Source organism: Pleurodeles waltl, chromosome 6 (assembly GCF_031143425.1).
Source record: "Pleurodeles waltl isolate 20211129_DDA chromosome 6, aPleWal1.hap1.20221129, whole genome shotgun sequence".
Taxonomy (NCBI): Eukaryota; Metazoa; Chordata; class Amphibia; order Caudata; family Salamandridae; genus Pleurodeles; species Pleurodeles waltl.
Window position 1 is genome coordinate 1,122,311,834 of NC_090445.1, and position 18,705 is coordinate 1,122,330,538.

Here is an 18,705-nt window from a genome sequence, read left to right on the forward strand (position 1 = left end):
CCCAGTGAACTGGCATATATTGGCAGCACCATTTGTCCCCTGAAACGGAGGAATCATGAACATTACTGAAATATACCGAAGTCTTATACAAAACATCCTCTGGTTGAACATTTTCTTACTAACCATAAACAATAATGTAATTTCACTTTCCTAGGCCTTGAAACCCAAAAGGAAAAAACGTGAACTGGCTGTTCAGAAAAGTGAATTTGTTCTGACATTTCAGACTACCAGCAAGAGACTGAATAAGGATGCTGAACTTTATACTTAGCATGTATAAGTCAGGACTAAGAAAGGGTTGACAGTATGTGTAGAGCCTTTGAAAAGACAGTCAGTTAGGATGAAAAGATGGGATATTACAATGCCTAACAAGGGGCAAGTATCTTGCAATACGGGGCAAGGCTTTATAATATGAATGAGACCTGAACTTTTGGTATAAAGAGTAGACTATGTACCTATACAAATTATACTGACAGAAGTTAGGTGGAGCTTTAAAGGGAACAGCAACTTCTAATAAATTGAGCCTGACCAGTTGCTTCAAAGTTTCCTTAGATGACCAGTAAGAGGGAGGCCATCAGCAAACATCCCTTGAATTTCACCCAGACTGCGAGAAGAGGTTGGTCTTTACAAGGGTACACAACAAATAGGAGAGGTGAAACACAACGTCAAGGCCTTAAAAAGATATGGGTATATACATTCTCTTAGTGCATATTCCAATATGACTAATTGTCAGAACCGATATAAGGCAAAGGGATCAAATCTCCGAGGGCGGAGGGTATTGATGAGTGCATAAATATTACACTTGTTGATTGTTATCGTACAGTTATTGGGCATCTAAACTAACACAAGGCCTTTGAAACATGTAAGTTTCAGGAAATACACTATTAGAAGGAGACAACTTAGTTAAATAATAAAAAGTCACCATTCCAAGATGGCGTAAAGGACCACACCAATGGGTATCAGGAGCAAGAGTAAGCAATGAGGGACTTTGAATGGAGCAAACAGGCGTATTTAAATATGGCCACAGCATACAACGCCACTCACAACCTTGAGTATGAGGAGACAGCAGAGAGTGAAGCTTTTAGAAGGTGCATAGTTTGGTAAGGAAAAAATTGAGGTTTTTCTAAAACAGACAATTGGATAGTTAATGTAAAATAAATCTGACAAACACCTTTGACAGCTAGAGAATATGAGGGAGGGTGTGGGACCTGGTAATCTAAACAGTTACTTTGTGATATGTTCAGTGCTAGGTGTGTCCGTGTTTCTGCAGTATAGAAGTAAAAAGATTATGGCCCTCATTAAAATCCTTGTGATCGGTGATAAAGTGGCAGTTATTCTGCCAACAGGCTGGCGGTAATTACCGCCAAATTATGACCATGGCGGTGAGAACTCGGATAGACAGCCACTTTACCACACCGATCGCCAGGGCAGAAACAACAGTAACCACGGCGATAGCCGCCTACAGCCAGGCGGAAGCCAATGTTCCGCACACCGTATTAAGACAACCCAATCCGCCACCTTTTCCGGGGCGGTACCAATGACATCAAAAGCCTGGCGGAAACACTGCACAGAAGTGAAAGGACTCACCATTGGAGACACAGGGAACAACCACGTCATCATGGTGCCTGAGCTGCCGATCTTTCCAATAATCTTCTACGTCCTGCTCCACCATGAACGCCAACAATGGCGAAGACGACACACACACATGCAACATACAACACCCCCACCCCCAACAACATACACACAATCAGATGCAGTAAGAAAACATATTTACCCTGTACTCCTCAGGAGTAATGCAAGGACTACAGGAACAGATGAAAGTGAGTGGAATAATATGAATATATCAGAAATAAGAAAATACAATCTAAAGGTATATACGTATGTACAGTTCAAGGGACACAGCCCAGTCCTCAATGCGTGTGGGCCACAGGGCCACATGACAAAGTCCAAGGCCCCACTTGTCTCCTGCAGCAACCTGGAGAGAACACTGCAGGGGCATCAGTTGGGAAATAGGCAGGCACCTCAGGGGGACGGGGGAACGGGGGGGGGCACCTCAGCCGGCAGATGGAACAACACCACTGGTCCTGAAAGGGGCAACATGCCCTGTGCTTGGTCCTGGGGAGTGCAAGGCCAGTGTCTCTCAAGTGGGTGCCATACCCACTGTTTCTGGAGGGGGCATAGTGCCCTGTGCTTTATATCCTGATGTGGATGGGGTGAGTGGGTGCCAGAGCCACTGGTTCTGGAGGGGGCATCATGCCCTGTGCTGTAGATCCTGGGGATTGCAAGGTCACAGTCTCTTAGCTGGTTGTCATTCCCACAGGATTTGCAGGGGGCAGGCCGCACAACAGCCCATGGAGGCAGGACTACAGACCGTCCGCCGGTGGTGACGGCTGCTCAGTGGTGGTGCTGCTGGTGGTTGTGGGGGAAGGCTTCAGCCCATCCCCTGCAGCCTCGGATGGCTGCCCACTGGTGGTGGTGGTGGTGCTGCTGCAGCTGCTGGTAGTGGTGGGGGGAGGCTCCAGCCCATCCCCTGCAGCCTCGGATGGCTGCCCACTGCTTGTGATGGTGGTGCTGCTCCTTATCCTTCCTGCCTGCTGGTGCAGCCTCCTTGCCCTTCCGGGCAGCACTTGGGGCAGGCTCCTTGCCCTTCCGGGCAGCACTTGGGGCAGACTCCTTGCCCTTCCGGGCAGCACTTGTGGCAGCCTCCTTGTCCTTCCGTGCAGCACTTGGGGCAGGCTCCTTGCCGTTCCGGGCAGCACTAAGGGCAGGCTCCTTGCCCTTACTGGCAGCAGCTGGGGCAGACACACTTTATTTGAGGCCAGCAGGTGCCCTGGATCCTTTCCCACCACGAGTGGGTGTGGAGACTACTGGGCCAGTGGACTGGGTGGCTGAGGTGCTTGCTGGGGTTATTGCCACCCTGGCCAGACATGAAGGATGGGGGTGAGGGGGTAGGTAAGAGGTCAATGGTGGAGGGGAAAAGCTTCTGGGGCGGGAAGAGGGAGAAGGTTTGGGAGTGGAGGAAGAGGGAGTGGTTGTAGGAGGTGTCTGTCTGCTGTGTTTGGGTGCAGGTACATGGGCTGGATGCTGTTGTGAGGTGGATGGCTGTTGGACATCTGAGTGCATGCAGTTGTGTACTTTGGAAGGGGGCTGACAGACACAGTGGGAGAGGACACGTGACATGTGCATGGCTGTTGTAGAGGTGTCTGCAAGTGAGGTGTGTGTTCTGCTAGGTGTGGTGGTGATGCATACCGCCAACTGCAGCACACCTGGGACCCACACAGCCCTGCCCAGTAGTTGATGCCTACAAGCTGGGTAGCAGGATTATCACTTCTGAACCCTACCCAACATGGGACCTACTCTGCAATGTCAGGCCTAGCCTAAGGACACGCACTGACACACATCCCCCACCCGGGTACCCCCCTATCACGTGTAAGTTGTAATGATGGGCACTGTACTCACCCCCTTATGGCTGCTGTGATGTCCTCAAGCGCCCATCCAGCTCCGACTAGGCCACCACCAGTATGCAGGCCATCAGGTGGGTCAGGGTTCGACGGGCACCCCTTCCTCGTTGGGAGGCCATCCCCAGCTGGGCCTCCGCCGTCTTCCGTGCCCAGCATCTCAGGTCCTCCCACCGTTTCCAACAGTGGGTGCTCCGCCTGCTGTAGACCCCCAGGGTATGCACGTCCTTTGTAATGGTACGCCATAAACCCTTCTTTTGATGCTGACGCTGACCTGCAGAGAAATACACACAGGGAAAGGTATTAGTCAGACCGTCCTGCCTGTTACACTCATGGCCCACCATACCCCTCCCCTTCGCCATTTGCACACACAGGGCCCAGCACACAACCTGTCAGCCGCCCATGGACCATCCACCACCCCCACTACACAAAGCCTTCATACACACCACTCCATGCATTAATACTCCATGCATTAATGCCCCATGCATCGTGCTCACAGTGTACTCCCCTGTTGGTCTGGAGTCCCATACAGCAGTCGGTACTGGGGTAGGACCCCATCCACCAGTCGCTCCTACTCCACCGAGGTGAAGGCAGGGGCCCATTCCCCAGTCACACGAGCCTTGGTAGGTCCCAGACACAGGTCACAGCAGCACATGCAGTGTAGGCCCTCTCCTGTTGAAGGTCAGGTAGCAAGTGAGGAATCAGATGGAAAATGGCGGTCACGTCCGCGGCGGTGCATACCATCACTGCCGGTGTACATCACCATTGGACACTGTACCCCATAGGGGTCAATATTATCCAATGAGGAGTTGCACGGCGGTTCATGCAAGTGCTATCAGTGCTCCATTTCCTGGCGACAGGTTCTTTCCAGATGACAGTGGGCTTGGCAGCAGGAATGTCACAGCCAGTGTTCTCAATAGTGCTGACCAGAGTGTTGTCTGCCCTGATTTAACACATGTGCAGGTGCATTGTTTTCCCCCCAGGTGGAGGATTTTGCCACTGTGAAGGCTGACTTCTAAGCAATGGGACATATCCCCCATATCATTGGGGCAACTGATGATGGAACACATATTGCATTGCCCCCTCCCCTCCCCACTCAGCAAAATGAACAGGTGTTCAGAAATCGAACGAGTATTCACTCCACGAATGTCCAGATTGTGTGCCTGGCGGACCAGTACATCTCCCATGTCAATGCTAAGTATCCTGGGTCGGTGCATGATGCCTTTATCCTGAGGAATAACAGCATTCCAAATGTGATGGGCCAGCTATAGAGGCACCGGGTGTGGCTAATAGGTGAGCCCTGGTTCCCACCCAGTGGATGTTGGTGCATGGGTATGGTGTGGGCCATATGGGATAGTATGTGGCTAAACGTTGTCCTTCGATATTTGCAGGTGACTCTGGTTGCCCAGCCTATCATGGCTTTTGACCCCTGTGAGGAATCGCAGGACAAGGGCAGAGGAATGTTACAATGAGACACATGGGCGAACAAGAAGGATTATTGAACGTACCTTTGGCCTCCTGAAGGCCAGGTTTCGGTGCCTCTATCTAACAGGTGGATCCCTGTACTACTCACCCAAGAAGGTCTGCCAGATAATCGTGGCATGCTGTATGTTGCACAGCCTTGCCTTGAGACGCCATGTGCCTTTTCTGCAGGAGGCTGGAGATGGCCGTGTGGTAACAGTGGACCCTGTGGACATTGAGGATGAGGAGGTAGAGGATGAGGATGAGGACAACAGAACTGCAGTGATTCGACAATAGTTCCTATGACACACAGGTAAGACAGTGTTACTTCGCATTTCATTGACTTTTTTTGTTTCATTTTGTCACTGGCAGGCTGTTATTTCACACTTCTATGCCCACTCACTGTAACCTTTGGCAACTCTTTTTGCAGATGTTGGTGCTTCACTATCGCTCGTGGTGTGATCACTGCAGCCAACTACAGGTCTATCCTATGTGAACATTACTGTACAATTGAATTGCAATTTTTGAACCTGGTTAAATGAATACATTCTTAAATCATTTGACATACTCCATACTTGTATTTGTTCAAAGGGTATTTATTGAAGTGATAAGGAGGAGTGAGGCAAGTGCATTGGGGTGAGGTGATGATGGAGGAAAGTCCAGGGTAGAGTTCCAGTCTGTTTTTAGCACAGGTGCATTGTCCATGGGGACATAGGAAGGGAAGCAATGGCAGTTCAAGGTGGACAGGGTGACAGAGTGGGACACAGGAGAGTCGCATTTCCTGTTGGGGGTCTTGGCAGTAGTCTCTGGCTTCTGCCTGGATCGCAGGGAACGTTTGCGGGGTGGTTCTCCTTCTGCAGGGGGAGGAGTGCTGGTGGCCTGTTGGTCCTGTGGCGGGCCTCCTGTCCATTAGCAGCAGCGGAGGTGAAAGGCAGTTCAGATTCCTGACTAGTGGCAGGGGCCCACTGTTGTGAGACTGCCTCCCTCATAATGTTGGCCATGTCTGCCAGCACCCCTGCTGTGGAGGCCAGGTTGGTGTTAATGGCCTGCAAGTCTTCCCTGATCCCCTGGTACTGTCCCTCCTGCAGCCGCCTGTTCTCCTGCACGTTGGCCAGGATCTGGCCCAGCGTATCCTGGGAATGTTGTTATGCTCCCAGGATCTCGGTGAGTGCCTCCTGGGAGTCGGTTCCCCGGTCCTGTCCTCCCCCTGGCACACAGCAGTCCTCCCAGTGTCCCTGGTGGCCTGTGCCTCTGTCCCCTGAACCGTTTGCCCACTGCCACTGGCCCCAGGTCTCTTGATTGTCTTGGGGGCGAGGTGTCCCCTGGGGACCCTGTAGTGGTGGACACACTGCTGAGTGACGTGTCCTGGAGACAGAGGTATGGGTACGCTGGGTGAGTGCTGTGGTGGTGTTTCCTGATGGGGGGGCTTTGTGGTGGTGTGTGACTGTGCCTGGGTAACCGACTGTCCAGAGGTCCCTGATGGGCCAGGTTGGTCATCCAGATCCAAGCGACCAAAGTCGCTGTCATCACAGTGGACCTCTTCTGTGGGGGGAGTGAATAGTGCTGGCACCTCTTCGCCGCTGACATTGGCTGGGATACCTGTGGGGATGTAAATGCAGTGTTATTATTTCTGTGTGTTATATATTGTGCATCTGTGGATTGCCCTGTTTGGTTGTATTCGCCCTAGCAGCTTTTACTTGTGTAAGTTGGTATTTGGTGGGATAGCTGATTCTCTCTAGTGTGCATGCTTTAGTGATAAGTGTCCATGCAGGGCTGCGAGTGATGTCCATGCATTGGTGGTGCATACACGGCTTGGCATCGGGATGGGTGAGATGTGATGGTGGGGTGTGTGGGAGGTGGTGGAGTCATAGGAGTGAGGGTGGGGTGGGGGTATGTGATGGCATGCAGGTAGGGGGGTGATAGTAGTAAAGAGTTGACTTACCAGAGTCCAGTCCTCCTGCTACTCCGGCCAGGCCCTCAGGATGTATGATTGCCAAGACTTGCTCCTCCCATGTTGTTAGTTGTGGGGGAGGAGATGGGGGTCCACCGCAAGTCCTCTGTATAGCGAGCTAGTGTCTTACTGCATGGAACGCACCGTCCCCTGTAGGTCGTTCCACCTCTTCCTGATATCATCCCTTGTTCTTGTGTGCTGTCCCACGGCATTGACCCTGTCTACGATCCTCCGCCATAGTTCCATCTTCCTAGCAATGGATATCTGCTGCACCTGTGCTCCAAATATCTGTAGCTCTACCCGGATGATTTCCTCCACCATGACTCTTAGCTCTGAGAATCGCGGGTGTCTTTGTGGTGCCAGGGGAGTTGTGTGAGGAGTGTGGGTGAGGGTGTGTAGGGTGATGGGTTGGGGTGTGTGATGTAAGGAGCGTGGGTGGTGTATAGGTGGTGATGGTGTGTGGCTCGGGTCTTGTCTGTGGTCGTGGTGTCTGTCGCGTGCCAATGGTTTGTATTCGTAAAGGGTTGTGGGTACTGTGGGTGTGTGTTTTATAGTGGTGTGGGTGTGGTGTGTGTATGGTTGTCAGGTGTGTGGTGTTTGTATTGTTCAATGTGGAGCTGTTTTGTTTGAGTGTGTGTATTTTGAGCGCGGCGGTATGTATCGCCAATGGTTTACCGCCATTGAATGTCCACCGTGGTGATTCGTGGGTCATAATGTGATGGGCGTAGTTCTGTTGGCGTAACTGTGTGGGTTTTTATGTCGCCAGTTTATCACTGACCTTTGGTGTGGCAGAATTGTGTGTGTGGCTGAATAGTGCCGGATTGGTGTGTGTGTGTGTCATACGGTGAACGGATATACGCGGCGGTATGTTGGCGGCAGTCACCATGGCGGTAAGTGGTATTTACCGGCAATGTCATAATGAGGGCCTATGTTTTTTTTTAATCAGAATGTTGGTTAAAAAAACATCTTCACAACTAGAGAATGTGAGGGTGGATGTGGCAACTGTTAAATCAAAGGGAGGTTGCAGCACCTGATAAACATAACAGTTACTTTGTGATATGTTCAGAGCTAAGTATGAACACGTTTTGCAGCATAGGAGTAAAAAGATGACCTCTCTTTGACCAGAATCTCAGATAAACACATCCTCACAACCAGAGAACATAAGGGCTGGTGTGGTATCTGTTAAATCCAATAGTAACTTAGAAAACCGTATTAGCACTAAGTGCATATTAGTTTCTGCAGTAGATTTGCAAAAAGATGATGGTTCTGTGACTTTGCACTGTGTCATAAAGTTAACCCAAAACTGTATAAATGTGAAACCATTGGATATTCCAATTCCTATCTCAGAATTGGAGAAGTAACAGACACACTTGGAACATTTGCCATAATATTGGATCATACATACTTATGAAGCTAACTTAGTATCTGAACGGCTGAGGTATTTTTCTATGCTCAACTATGCTATCCACATTTCAAACTTTAAACCTAATTAAAGCACACAAACCCTTACATATCATTAACACCTGTTAAGACTTTTAAGCTCCAGTTACCCCCTTGACATCTTGTGACGTAACATGTGGGTTCTCTGTCTATTCCTATGATCAATACACACATCAGTGAGGATAGTTTATGGATTGTCCTCCCTTTGAGCTTAGTTTTTCCTTTTTGTTTTCTTTTTTCACATGGTGAACTTCCTAAAATTAACACCCCCTTTTTCATGCACAATGGTTAAATTCCACATTACTCGGTTTGAAGTGACTTCAGTTTTTTCTATATAGCCTTTAGAAAGCCCTAGGCCCGCAGGCCATTAAAGGGCGAAACATGTGTTGGCTATGTTTGGAAATGATGCAACCTGTTTGGACTCACAGATATGTTTTTGAAGAGTCTTGGAAACAGATGATCACATGGCCTTAACTGATTTAAATCGGAGTTAATTAAGATAAGCCTTTCTCCTGAAGAACAAATAATCACATGTATTAAATATTCATCATGAATAAGAGGGGTAGTTGGCCCTACCCTCACAAGAGTGTCTTTAGAGCCTCCAGTAAAACAATGCTGCAAGGCGTAAACTGGTATTATGTGGAGGGACAGAGTGTATTGCAACATATTAATATTATTTGCATATAGGCCTACAAAATTAGTGGCAACATGGATAAGGCAAATCAGGTCACTCAGTTGCCCCCCACCTTTTCCCTCTGCTTCGGGGATGCCATTGTGAGTGCCACTTTCCAGGGGTTACATCGGTGCTGGCAGCTGACGTCTCCACTTGGTTTGCAGTATCATCAGGTTGTAAGATCTGGATTCCAAGTGGAATGGCGGTACTTAATGTTGTCCTGTCTCAGCTTGTCAGTGACCGGCTTGAATTGTTTTCTCCTTGCTAAAGTGTCCGGGGCAGTGTACTGGAATACCAAACATAACGCTTCCTAGAAAGTCACTTCTTCTATCTTGCGTGTGGTTTGCTTAACAGCTTCCTTCATCTTGAATGAAAGTAGCTTTGACAGGACATATATAGAGCATTTCTCTTTGCTCTGATGGGGAGAGGGGCAACCCTGTGGACTCGCACCAACCTGACTTTAGGATCTGAACCACCTAGTAGTTCTAAAAACAGCCTCAGTATGAATACCTTGAGATCTGCGACTTCTGCTCATTCCTCTAGGTTGCGGAATCATATGTTATCCCATCGGGACCATTTTTCTAGGCCCTCACAGTTTAGGATTATAGCCTACAATTGTTCTTTGAGATGGGTAAAGGATTTGGTCAAAGCATCCACTCGATGTGTTTGTGTTTGACAAGCATTGTCAAGATCCAGTATTCAGGCTCCAACTGAGTCGGCATCTTGCTGGAGGGTGGACAACCTGGATGTAAGGTTAGCATGGAGTGTTTCTAATGCGGTGGCAAGTTCTGTTTTGAGCTTGTCACGTAGCTCTTTCCTGAGATCCATAAAGGATGACAAAAGGTCCTCTTTAGTTAGTGCCATGTCTCTGCCAAGGGTTGCAGACATATGCAGGCTCTGGGCCTCTGTGAGTTGAAAGTAGTTCAAGACTCCATTTGATTGAGTCTTTTTGGGAGGCATGCAGGGTAGAATTGTCCCTCCATGGGGAGCTGACAACAGGGCACTGTCAAACTGTATGGTAGAGTCAATAATGAGTTTTAATACTGTGCAGTATACCTTGCTGATCTCCAAAGGTTGCAAAGGTACCTGGATATAGTGTGGGTCCAGGTGCCTTGAAACTCAGGCCACTCTATGGCTGCAAGGATCCGTTTATCACTTCGCCCCTGCAGTGTGCAGCAGAGAATTATCTCAGAGTTGCAGCGATGGTCCGTCAATCACCCCATCCTTGTAATTTTCAGTGGAGAGTTATCTTTGAGCTGCCAGGCTGTTAGTGTTGCTGATCTCAGAGTGTTAGCCGCCGTTCCCCTCAGCACTCCTCCCATGAACCATTATAGCATCACAGGCGCATTTTCTCCCAAGTGGTCGACATCTCAGGGCTCCCCCTGAATAGTGTGAGATCCCCCATCCAGCTTTTCTCTGCTTTTCCCGAGCAGCGTCAAAAGCACCCCCCACGTGTCTCCACTGCTTCTAGTAGCACCTTAGCCATGTATATAGGTACAAACAGTGGGGCCTGGCACAGACCAGCAATGTTTGCCATGCACAGGACATTGACATTAGGCACTATGGTGTCGAGCACCAGTAGGGGCTAAACAGCGCAGATTGTCACAGAGTTTCAAAAAGCTCTGTGAGTTATAGAGAGAGCTGATGCTGCCTTGGTCGTGGTCTCTCACCGCAATCAGAGGCCGTACAAAATAACTGCCACCCCAGAGTTTAGGCGGGTGGCTTGGATACAAAAATAGGCTGCTCGCTCATTACAGCACGCAGTCACCCCAAGTAGTCACCCCACCGTCCCGCTTGTTGGCTTCTGCAGGGGAATTGAAAGATAGGGACGTCCCCTAGACCCAGATGCACGCTGGCCTCAGCATTCCTGCGTGGCTATGTCTTTCTCCATGGGGCGCAGCACTCGCAGCATATTCGGCTAGGAGGTATGGAGGAGCGCAGTCCTTACCTGTATCGGACTGGAATGCGCTCACGTGGCCAGTCGGAGTCTCTGGAGGGGACGGGAAGCCCCTACTGTGGGAGCTGCAAGGGTGCATGGATTCTCCCCAATCTGGTGCAGGGCCTCATGGCACTCATCTCTGCTCCTACGCTGCTCTCCGCCCTCTTCTGGGTTTGCGTTTTAAAAAATAGCAAATCTGTAGAAATCGCTATTTGGGTATCGCAAAATGGTATGCTTGCAACCACCGATTCCACAAATAGTGATTCCTACGGATTCACATTTGCAATTAGGAAATCGGAAAATGGGAAATCTCAAAATTGCTATTTCCTAATAGGAAATCATAAAATAGGAGGTGGCTATGCTGGCGACCAAGATGGCCGGGCAGCGTTTAAGCTTTGGGTGAGTCAGGCCCTAACATCGGCGGAGCCCCATAAATTGGGCTCTATTCTGTTGGAGCTCCCTGTGGGCTTCAAAGCCATTGATGCTAGATTTGACATGATTACTGGATGCGTCGACAGGAAGGGCGAGCGTCTCGACTGTCAGGACATTCGAACGGGCCAGCTGGGGGACTGACTATTTCAGATGAAAAACGCCACTACTAAAATCACAAAAAGGTTGGAAGTGATCGAGAATCATCTCTGCACTGTTGCAATTAAGAATGAGGATCTAGAGTCAAGAAGTAGATGTAACAAAATATGCAACTTTGCGGTATCAGAGACTACAAACACGGGAAGGATGGACCTCTTTGTTGAACATTTGCTTACTGAGCTGGTTGACCGCTCCAGCTTTACATCTGTGTTTGTTGTGGAGTAAGCCCACAGGTCCCTCTTGGCATGTCCAGTGCCCGGTGCCTCCCCCGTCCAATCATTGCCCGACTGCTCAATACCTCTTGGTGACTGGCTTGCAAATAGTCCCTTTACAATACCAGGGCACTGCAATATCCATCCACCCTCACCATACTTCCGCTGTAGAGGAGGTCAGGAGGAAATTTCAGGAAGCCAAGGCAGCCCTTTAGATATATGGCCTTCAAAATGGTATCCTGTACCTGGACAGACTACGCTTAGATGTAATGTATGGGAAACCAAGTATCTTTTATAAGCCGTCAGAGGTGCTAGACTACTGTAAGAAACTCCCCAGGTCACCATTGTGCCAGGACCGTGCAGCTTGGACTGCCTCTCCGACACTCCCCTCTGGAGCCAGGAAATCTTTACGTCGGACTACTGGGCCATTGATTGCCTCGGTGGGCGGAGGAGATCTTCAGTGAGTAGCGTGATAGTGGACTTAGGGGCCTGGATTCTGCTGCTGGTCCACCCTTTCCTGACCTCAGGCCATGATGTCCTGAACTGATTGCGTGTCTTTTGGGACTCCTCATTAAACATTGTCTTTCGTTCCAGTGTGTTGGAGAAATGAGTTCTGTCCTCTGTAGTGTTGCCACCCCTCCATTCCTTACTCAAGGGTCTTGGGTTTCACCCGTCATGTTCTCGACATGTGTGGGTGGGGGGTTGGGAAATGTCTGTATGTACCTAGTTATTGTATTGTTGATATGTTTACATGTTGCAAACCATTGCGCACGTACGCGACTCTTGCGTACCATTATCCACCGGGTGGATGAATGACATTCAAATACCAATACAGTAGACTTTGGACATTTAGACTTTGGACATCACACTACTATTGTGGAACATTAGGGGCCTTAATAATCCCTGTAAAGGGAAACCGGTACAACAGTACCTGACAAGGCCTGGTGTACAGATCACTTTCTTGCAAGAGACCCATGTGCACCTCACCTCTACCTCTCCACTGGCCAAACACTGGGGCCCACAGTGATATTTTTCTAATTATAGCTCTTATTCATAGGGGTCTGCATCTTGAGCCACAAGACTTTACTATCCCACCACCAACACACCATATCGGACACTAATGACAGATTCCTGCTAGTGACTGGCATTCTTGCTGGCCACCATGTAGCACTACATAATATATATGGCCCAAACACCAACACCCGAGTTTTTTCATACAGTACAGTTGCACTTGGACAAGGAACCTGCTGAGCATTTGATAATCAGGCTGAGTTCAACTTGCTGCAAGACATCACACTAGACACTACCTCTGCCAATCTTCTACCAAGCCGCGGTGGCTACATGTCTTCCGTGACTTGTGTGAAACGCAGTGCTACGGGAGGCCTTCCACGCATACATTAGGGGAATACCTATATCTAAACACTCAGGTGCACTATGATCTATTTACCGGGACCTTACTAGAGTGGAGACAGCCCTGACTAAACTGGACGACGACTCCGTCACTAACCCCAACAAATCATCGATGTGAGCTAGGTCCCACCTTTTATGGATGAATTCAGGGAGCTCGCAGAACACAAACTTAAATATATGAGTAAATACGCAGGGCACATCGATATGGTTAAGGCAAGCGACCTAGCCGTTCGCAGGCCTTACTTGTTCGCCCACCCAATCTGCCACCTGTATCCCTGAGATGAAAAAGACTGGCTGGCACTATGGCCTCTGGCACCAGGGACTTTCAGGCACAAATCCTTGACTATCCCAAACAGCTGAATACTGCCCGGACCCATCCCAGTTGCCCGGCTCTCCTACAATATTTGGAGGAGTTGGCTATGGTCTGGCTAAGTTAGAGCAACAACAATTCCTCAGTGAGCCTTTAACTGAGGAGGAGCTTATACTGGCCATAGATGCATTGGATGGCTGGAAGGCGCACGGGTTGAACAGTTTCATTGGCGTTTGTTATAAAACATACAAGAATCTCCTGACTCCTCATCTCCTTGATATGTACCAGGAGGCAGTTGTACAGAAAGTGTTCCTCCCACACTTCGAGACGCAATGATCACTCTGCCCTTGAAGCCAGAATAAGACCCCATTCTACGTGGCTCATAACATCCTCTATTTATATTGAATTTTGACAACAAAGTCTAGTGAAGTTGGTCACTAATCGACTATCCTTGTTAAAGGACCATATTATCTCCCCAGCTCAATCGGGATTCGTGCCACACAAATCCACAATTTGCAACTCTTCACAGTCTCGGCCAGAATCCCCGCAGCGACAGCCTTACTGGACGCAGAGAAGGCCTTTGATTTGCTTAAGTGGACATTCTTAGAGGCCACCCGCCACAAGCTCAGGATCCCATGCAGCTTTACCGCTCTAATAATGATACTGTACGCCTCTCCTACTGCGCACCCCCGGATCAATGGCACACTAACACCGGCTCTTCCCATTTCTAGAGGCACAAGACTGGGATGTCCCCTCTCTCCCCTCTTATTCATAATAGCTATGGACCCACTGATACAGCATTTACAGGGGAGACACCTACTTAGAAGTCTCCAGTTTAAGGCTGGGCCTTTGGTGGTCTCCCTTTATGCCGATGATATCCTCCTTTTTCTTCGTTACCCTGCCACTAACCTTAGCCCAGTACTCACCAACATCACATGCTGTGGCACCTTCTCAGGGTTGCAGATAAATTGGAGTAAATCTGAACTATTTCCCCTGACCAAAGCTACCTCTCTGGTGACCTGCAAGTTTCCCCCTACCTGGTGCACAGATCAGGTTACCTAGGCGTTTGCATACACAGAGACTGCAAACAAATAATCCGCCTTAACTATGGCCCTGCTGTGGACAAATTGAACTCCCAGATAGAACGTTGGTTCCGCTTCCCCTTATCCATTGCGGGGCATATTGCAGTGATAAAAATGGTGCTACTCCCACGGTTCCTAGTTAACATTCCTATCCCACTCTCCAACACCTTCTTCAGAACGTTTCAGAGCTTGCTTACATGACTGATATGGACTGGGAAGCGTCCATGCATACACAGGGAGATCTTCACACTTCCATACACACTTCCAATTATATTATCTTACTGCACCGTGTCATTATACTTATTATTGGTACCACCCTGAAGCTCGCTTACCATACAACATACCAGAAAGGGACGTAGTGTTCCCTACCTCACTGATGACCTTGCTTCCTTCTGGTATCCAGGCAGACACCACGAACGTTCAACTTCCTGCTACAACCTGCTGGGCATGGCGATGTCAGGATGACTATTGGCGTCCCCCACACTATACTCACCAGCCCTTCCCCTGAAAGATAATCCACGGCTCCCGCTCACAGTGGAGAAGCTTGTCCACTACACCCTTTAATCCCATCACTTATTTACCATAGGTGACCTGTTCCCGGGCGGACTCGTATTCTTCTGGACGGAGAATCCTTGTTTCATAACAGCTACCCAAATGGATCACTTTGTCCTTGGTCATCTCCAAAGTACACTACGGGCACTTATCCACTTCCCCCTGCAGACTTTACCCCACTTAAATTGATGATCACTGCTGACTCCAGTGCCGGCCTCATATCCAAACTCTATCACACCTGCCGTGCACATCTACCACTTAGTGACTGGCCAGAGCAGGATGCCTGGGGGCCAGATTAGGACAGGATTTTCCCAACAAGGAGTGGTATATGCATGTTGCACACAAACATGCACAGTATCCCTTACTCACAGGCACAAGATGTTGCATTATAAATTCTTACGAAGAATATATATAACACCGAGCGACCCAACTCTGTAATTGCCTGAAATGTAATGCCGCGAGCAAGCAGTCTTTGCCCACCTCGTGTGGACATTTGGCTGGATGTCAGGATACTGTAGGGAGGTTTTTGGTATGCTTTTATCCATTGTTGACCTCAATATTGCACTAGACCCCCAGATGACCATCATGAGGTATATAGCGACCATTCCCAAGCCAAGGCGTTGCTTTGCGGCAATGGCCCTGCTACTAGCTAAATGTGAAATAGCGATGCATTTGGGGTCCAAAACATTCCCTGCGACGAAGAGATGGCTTCACAGTCTCATATACCGCAACACCACTAGCTAGATCTTCGCATCCTTGCAACCACCCAGTTCCCACCCAAGGGATACATGGCAACCGCTCCGTGCTTAATTATTGACACCTGAGGACTCTGCTCAGGCAGGCACCCAGGACAGCGGCTGACCCTCGGATTCGACTGTGGTCTCCACTGATGACAGGCCTCCTGTGTGATCCTCTATCAGCATGACCAGGTCTGCGGGCGGAGTCAGGATTTGTACTCTCCAGATGGCGCACTCCATCATTTCTTCCAGCATTTGTTGGTTTTACTATTCCATTGTATACTTCCTTGTGTCAGGCTTTATATGTTAAAGGCCCCATGATGAGAATGCCATCTGTTTGTATGTGCGTATGGTTGCATATGGTTGAAAACCAATAAGGAAAGTTCAAACAGAAATCACAAAATAGGAAACCTTAGCTTTATGGATGCAGAATACTGATGTCAGATGAAGACCTTTACAAATATAAGTGTGGCTGCAACCCAGAGGCCTAGGCTTTAAGTAAGAAGTGCTCCTGCATCACCACTGCCACTGGATTATACCGTCCCTAGAGAAGACCATGGCTGAAGAAGATTGGAACAGGGACTCGGGGAGCAGGATGAGGAAGCTCAAATTTAATGAGAAGGATCTGGAACTCCTGACAGAGGAATGTGCAGCCCATATGGACCAACTGTTTGGGAAGGTCTCCTTCTCTGTTCCAGAGAGCCAAAAGACAGGGATCTGGACCAGTATCCTGGAAGTTAACTCCCTAGGAGTCACCTAGAGGACTATTCCTATTCCTGAGATCTGAACAAAGGTGGTATAACCTGAGGTCTCGTACAGAGATGGCCAACAGGATGACTGAAGGATGTGGAACAGGGGGATGACTCTGAAAACAACCCCTCTGACTTCTATGGAGACACTCATAGAGTGGCCCTTGAACCAGAGTGGGGTAGGAATAGCTGACATCAACGTATCCAATCTAGGAGGCACCATCCAGGGTAAGTGATCTTCCCTTTACTTACCTAACAAAAAATAATGTTAGCAAAAGCATATATCATACATCACAGCATTTATAACTCCATTGAGATGCTTGCCCCCACCCTGGCAATACATCATGGGAGTTGTAGTATACATCATTTGCTTGCTCAACTGTGTTTTGATTACTGCACGAAACTACTGTACATCAACATGTCACAAACACATGAAGCAGTCACAGCCATAATGTGGGCAAACTTTAATAATGTATTAACACTATTTATATGTATTTATATAGATCACAGCCTGGACGTTTCAGGAACCATTGCAGCTGAAGGGCCTGCTGACACTGATGTGGCCAATGAGGAAACAACACCACCACCATCCCCTCAGCCCATCACCTCAACTCCAACTGTCAGGACAGTGGTGAGAGTCCGTCACGGAGCATGGACCCCCCAACATCTGAGGCCAGGACACATAAACAGTGCAGAGGGCAAAGATCAGCAAGAACCTGTCAGATGATGTACTGGGGAGTCCTCCTATGTATGGTGGGTTGGAGAGGTCCATCATCTCCATACAGCGTCTGCAGACAAAACAAATATGGACTGTCAGTGGGTTGCTGCAATGATTGTTTAAGTAGCTGAAGAATTTGGAGAAAGGGCAAGGCCCGTGGCTAGCAGAAATGGAAAGGAAGCACTGTGTGCAGAGACAGTGGCACAGGCAGCACCAGGCAAGGTTTAAGTACGTCACCCAGTCCATCATCTACCTGACAGTAGCCACAACAATACTAGCTAGGTGGACTGTGAACACCAAAAGAAGTGAACTACCGTACCCTCAGAGGAATGAGTCTCCATTTTTGTTTGGCAGTACTTATTTTGTTGTTTATTTCTAACAATGTTACATTCACGAGGATGCAGTTGATCTTTGAGTGAAACAATGTTTTTGATACCTGAATAAAAGGTGGTTTCTCAGTTACACACCAAACATTACCATCATGTGTGTTGTCTCATTATTAGATGTTCTAATTTCTCTTACCTCAGAAATAGTTGTTGGTGATCTCTGTTTGTCATGCATGTTCCTCTGCTACACATGTGCCCTCCTGCTGCACCTGTAGTGGTGGTAAGTCATCATCAGCATTGGGGATGTCGTGCAGACCCTTCTTCATTACAGCAGTGTGCAGTATGGCACATGTGGCAGCTATCTTGCAGCACGTATCCGGTCCGTACAGTGGTGCCCCACTGGTCTTGTGGAGGCAGTGAAGTGGGACTTCTGGATCCCAAAGGTCCTGCCTGGCATTGAATGCGTTGTCCTATCTGCCCAGTTGTACTGCTTCTCACTTCTTGTCCTTAGAGTTTGGTTCGGTGTGAGTAGCCAGGACGTAAGGCATATGCACTGTCACCTTCAGAGCACGAGAAAGAAACCCATTAGGTCACATTACACACACCGTCCTGGCCACTGTGTTAATTGAGTCTGCAATTATCTTAAATTTTTTCATAACTCTTTTTTTTTTTTTTTATCAAGTTTTCAAGTATTAGACAGTTTCACGACAGACATTTGTAGGCCTAACAAATGACAGTCAGAGATACAACTCAGATTACTTTTAGCCCCACCAACCTATGCGTGAGAGACCAGTGCAAATATGCCCCCAGTAATAGAAATATAAAGTTTGTGGATGAGATGGTAGTGGGGGGTCCCTTACGGCTCCAGTCATCAGAGCTTGTGCTAGTGTGGAGTGGCAGTCATGTTTTGTTAGTCCCATAATGGATAACCATAGATAACAGAGCAGTTGCAGCAAAAGAGAAAAAGATGTATCTTTTTGTAGAACTTGTAATAACAGTTGGTAACCACAACAGTGCTGACAATTATAACCAGAACCCGTAACTATAGCTTTACTCCAGTACCCTGCGCCCCATCCTGCAACAGAGCCGGGACAGGTTGGGC

The 18,705-nt window shown here is 48.6% G+C and overlaps 1 long non-coding RNA gene across 2 annotated transcripts in view; it reads left to right on the forward strand.

Moving 5' to 3' along the window:
- LOC138302098 (uncharacterized) overlaps positions 1 to 18,705 on the forward strand; it is a 101,537-nt gene that overhangs the window by 10,942 nt on the left and 71,890 nt on the right. The window contains exon 3 of one of the 2 annotated variants that reach the window (XR_011205272.1): positions 17,063 to 17,729. The exons of the other annotated variant lie outside the window; for it this stretch is intronic. This is a non-coding gene — a long non-coding RNA (uncharacterized lncRNA). Of the gene's footprint in view, positions 1 to 17,062; positions 17,730 to 18,705 lie in introns of those variants that run through there. 2 annotated transcript variants of the gene reach the window in all.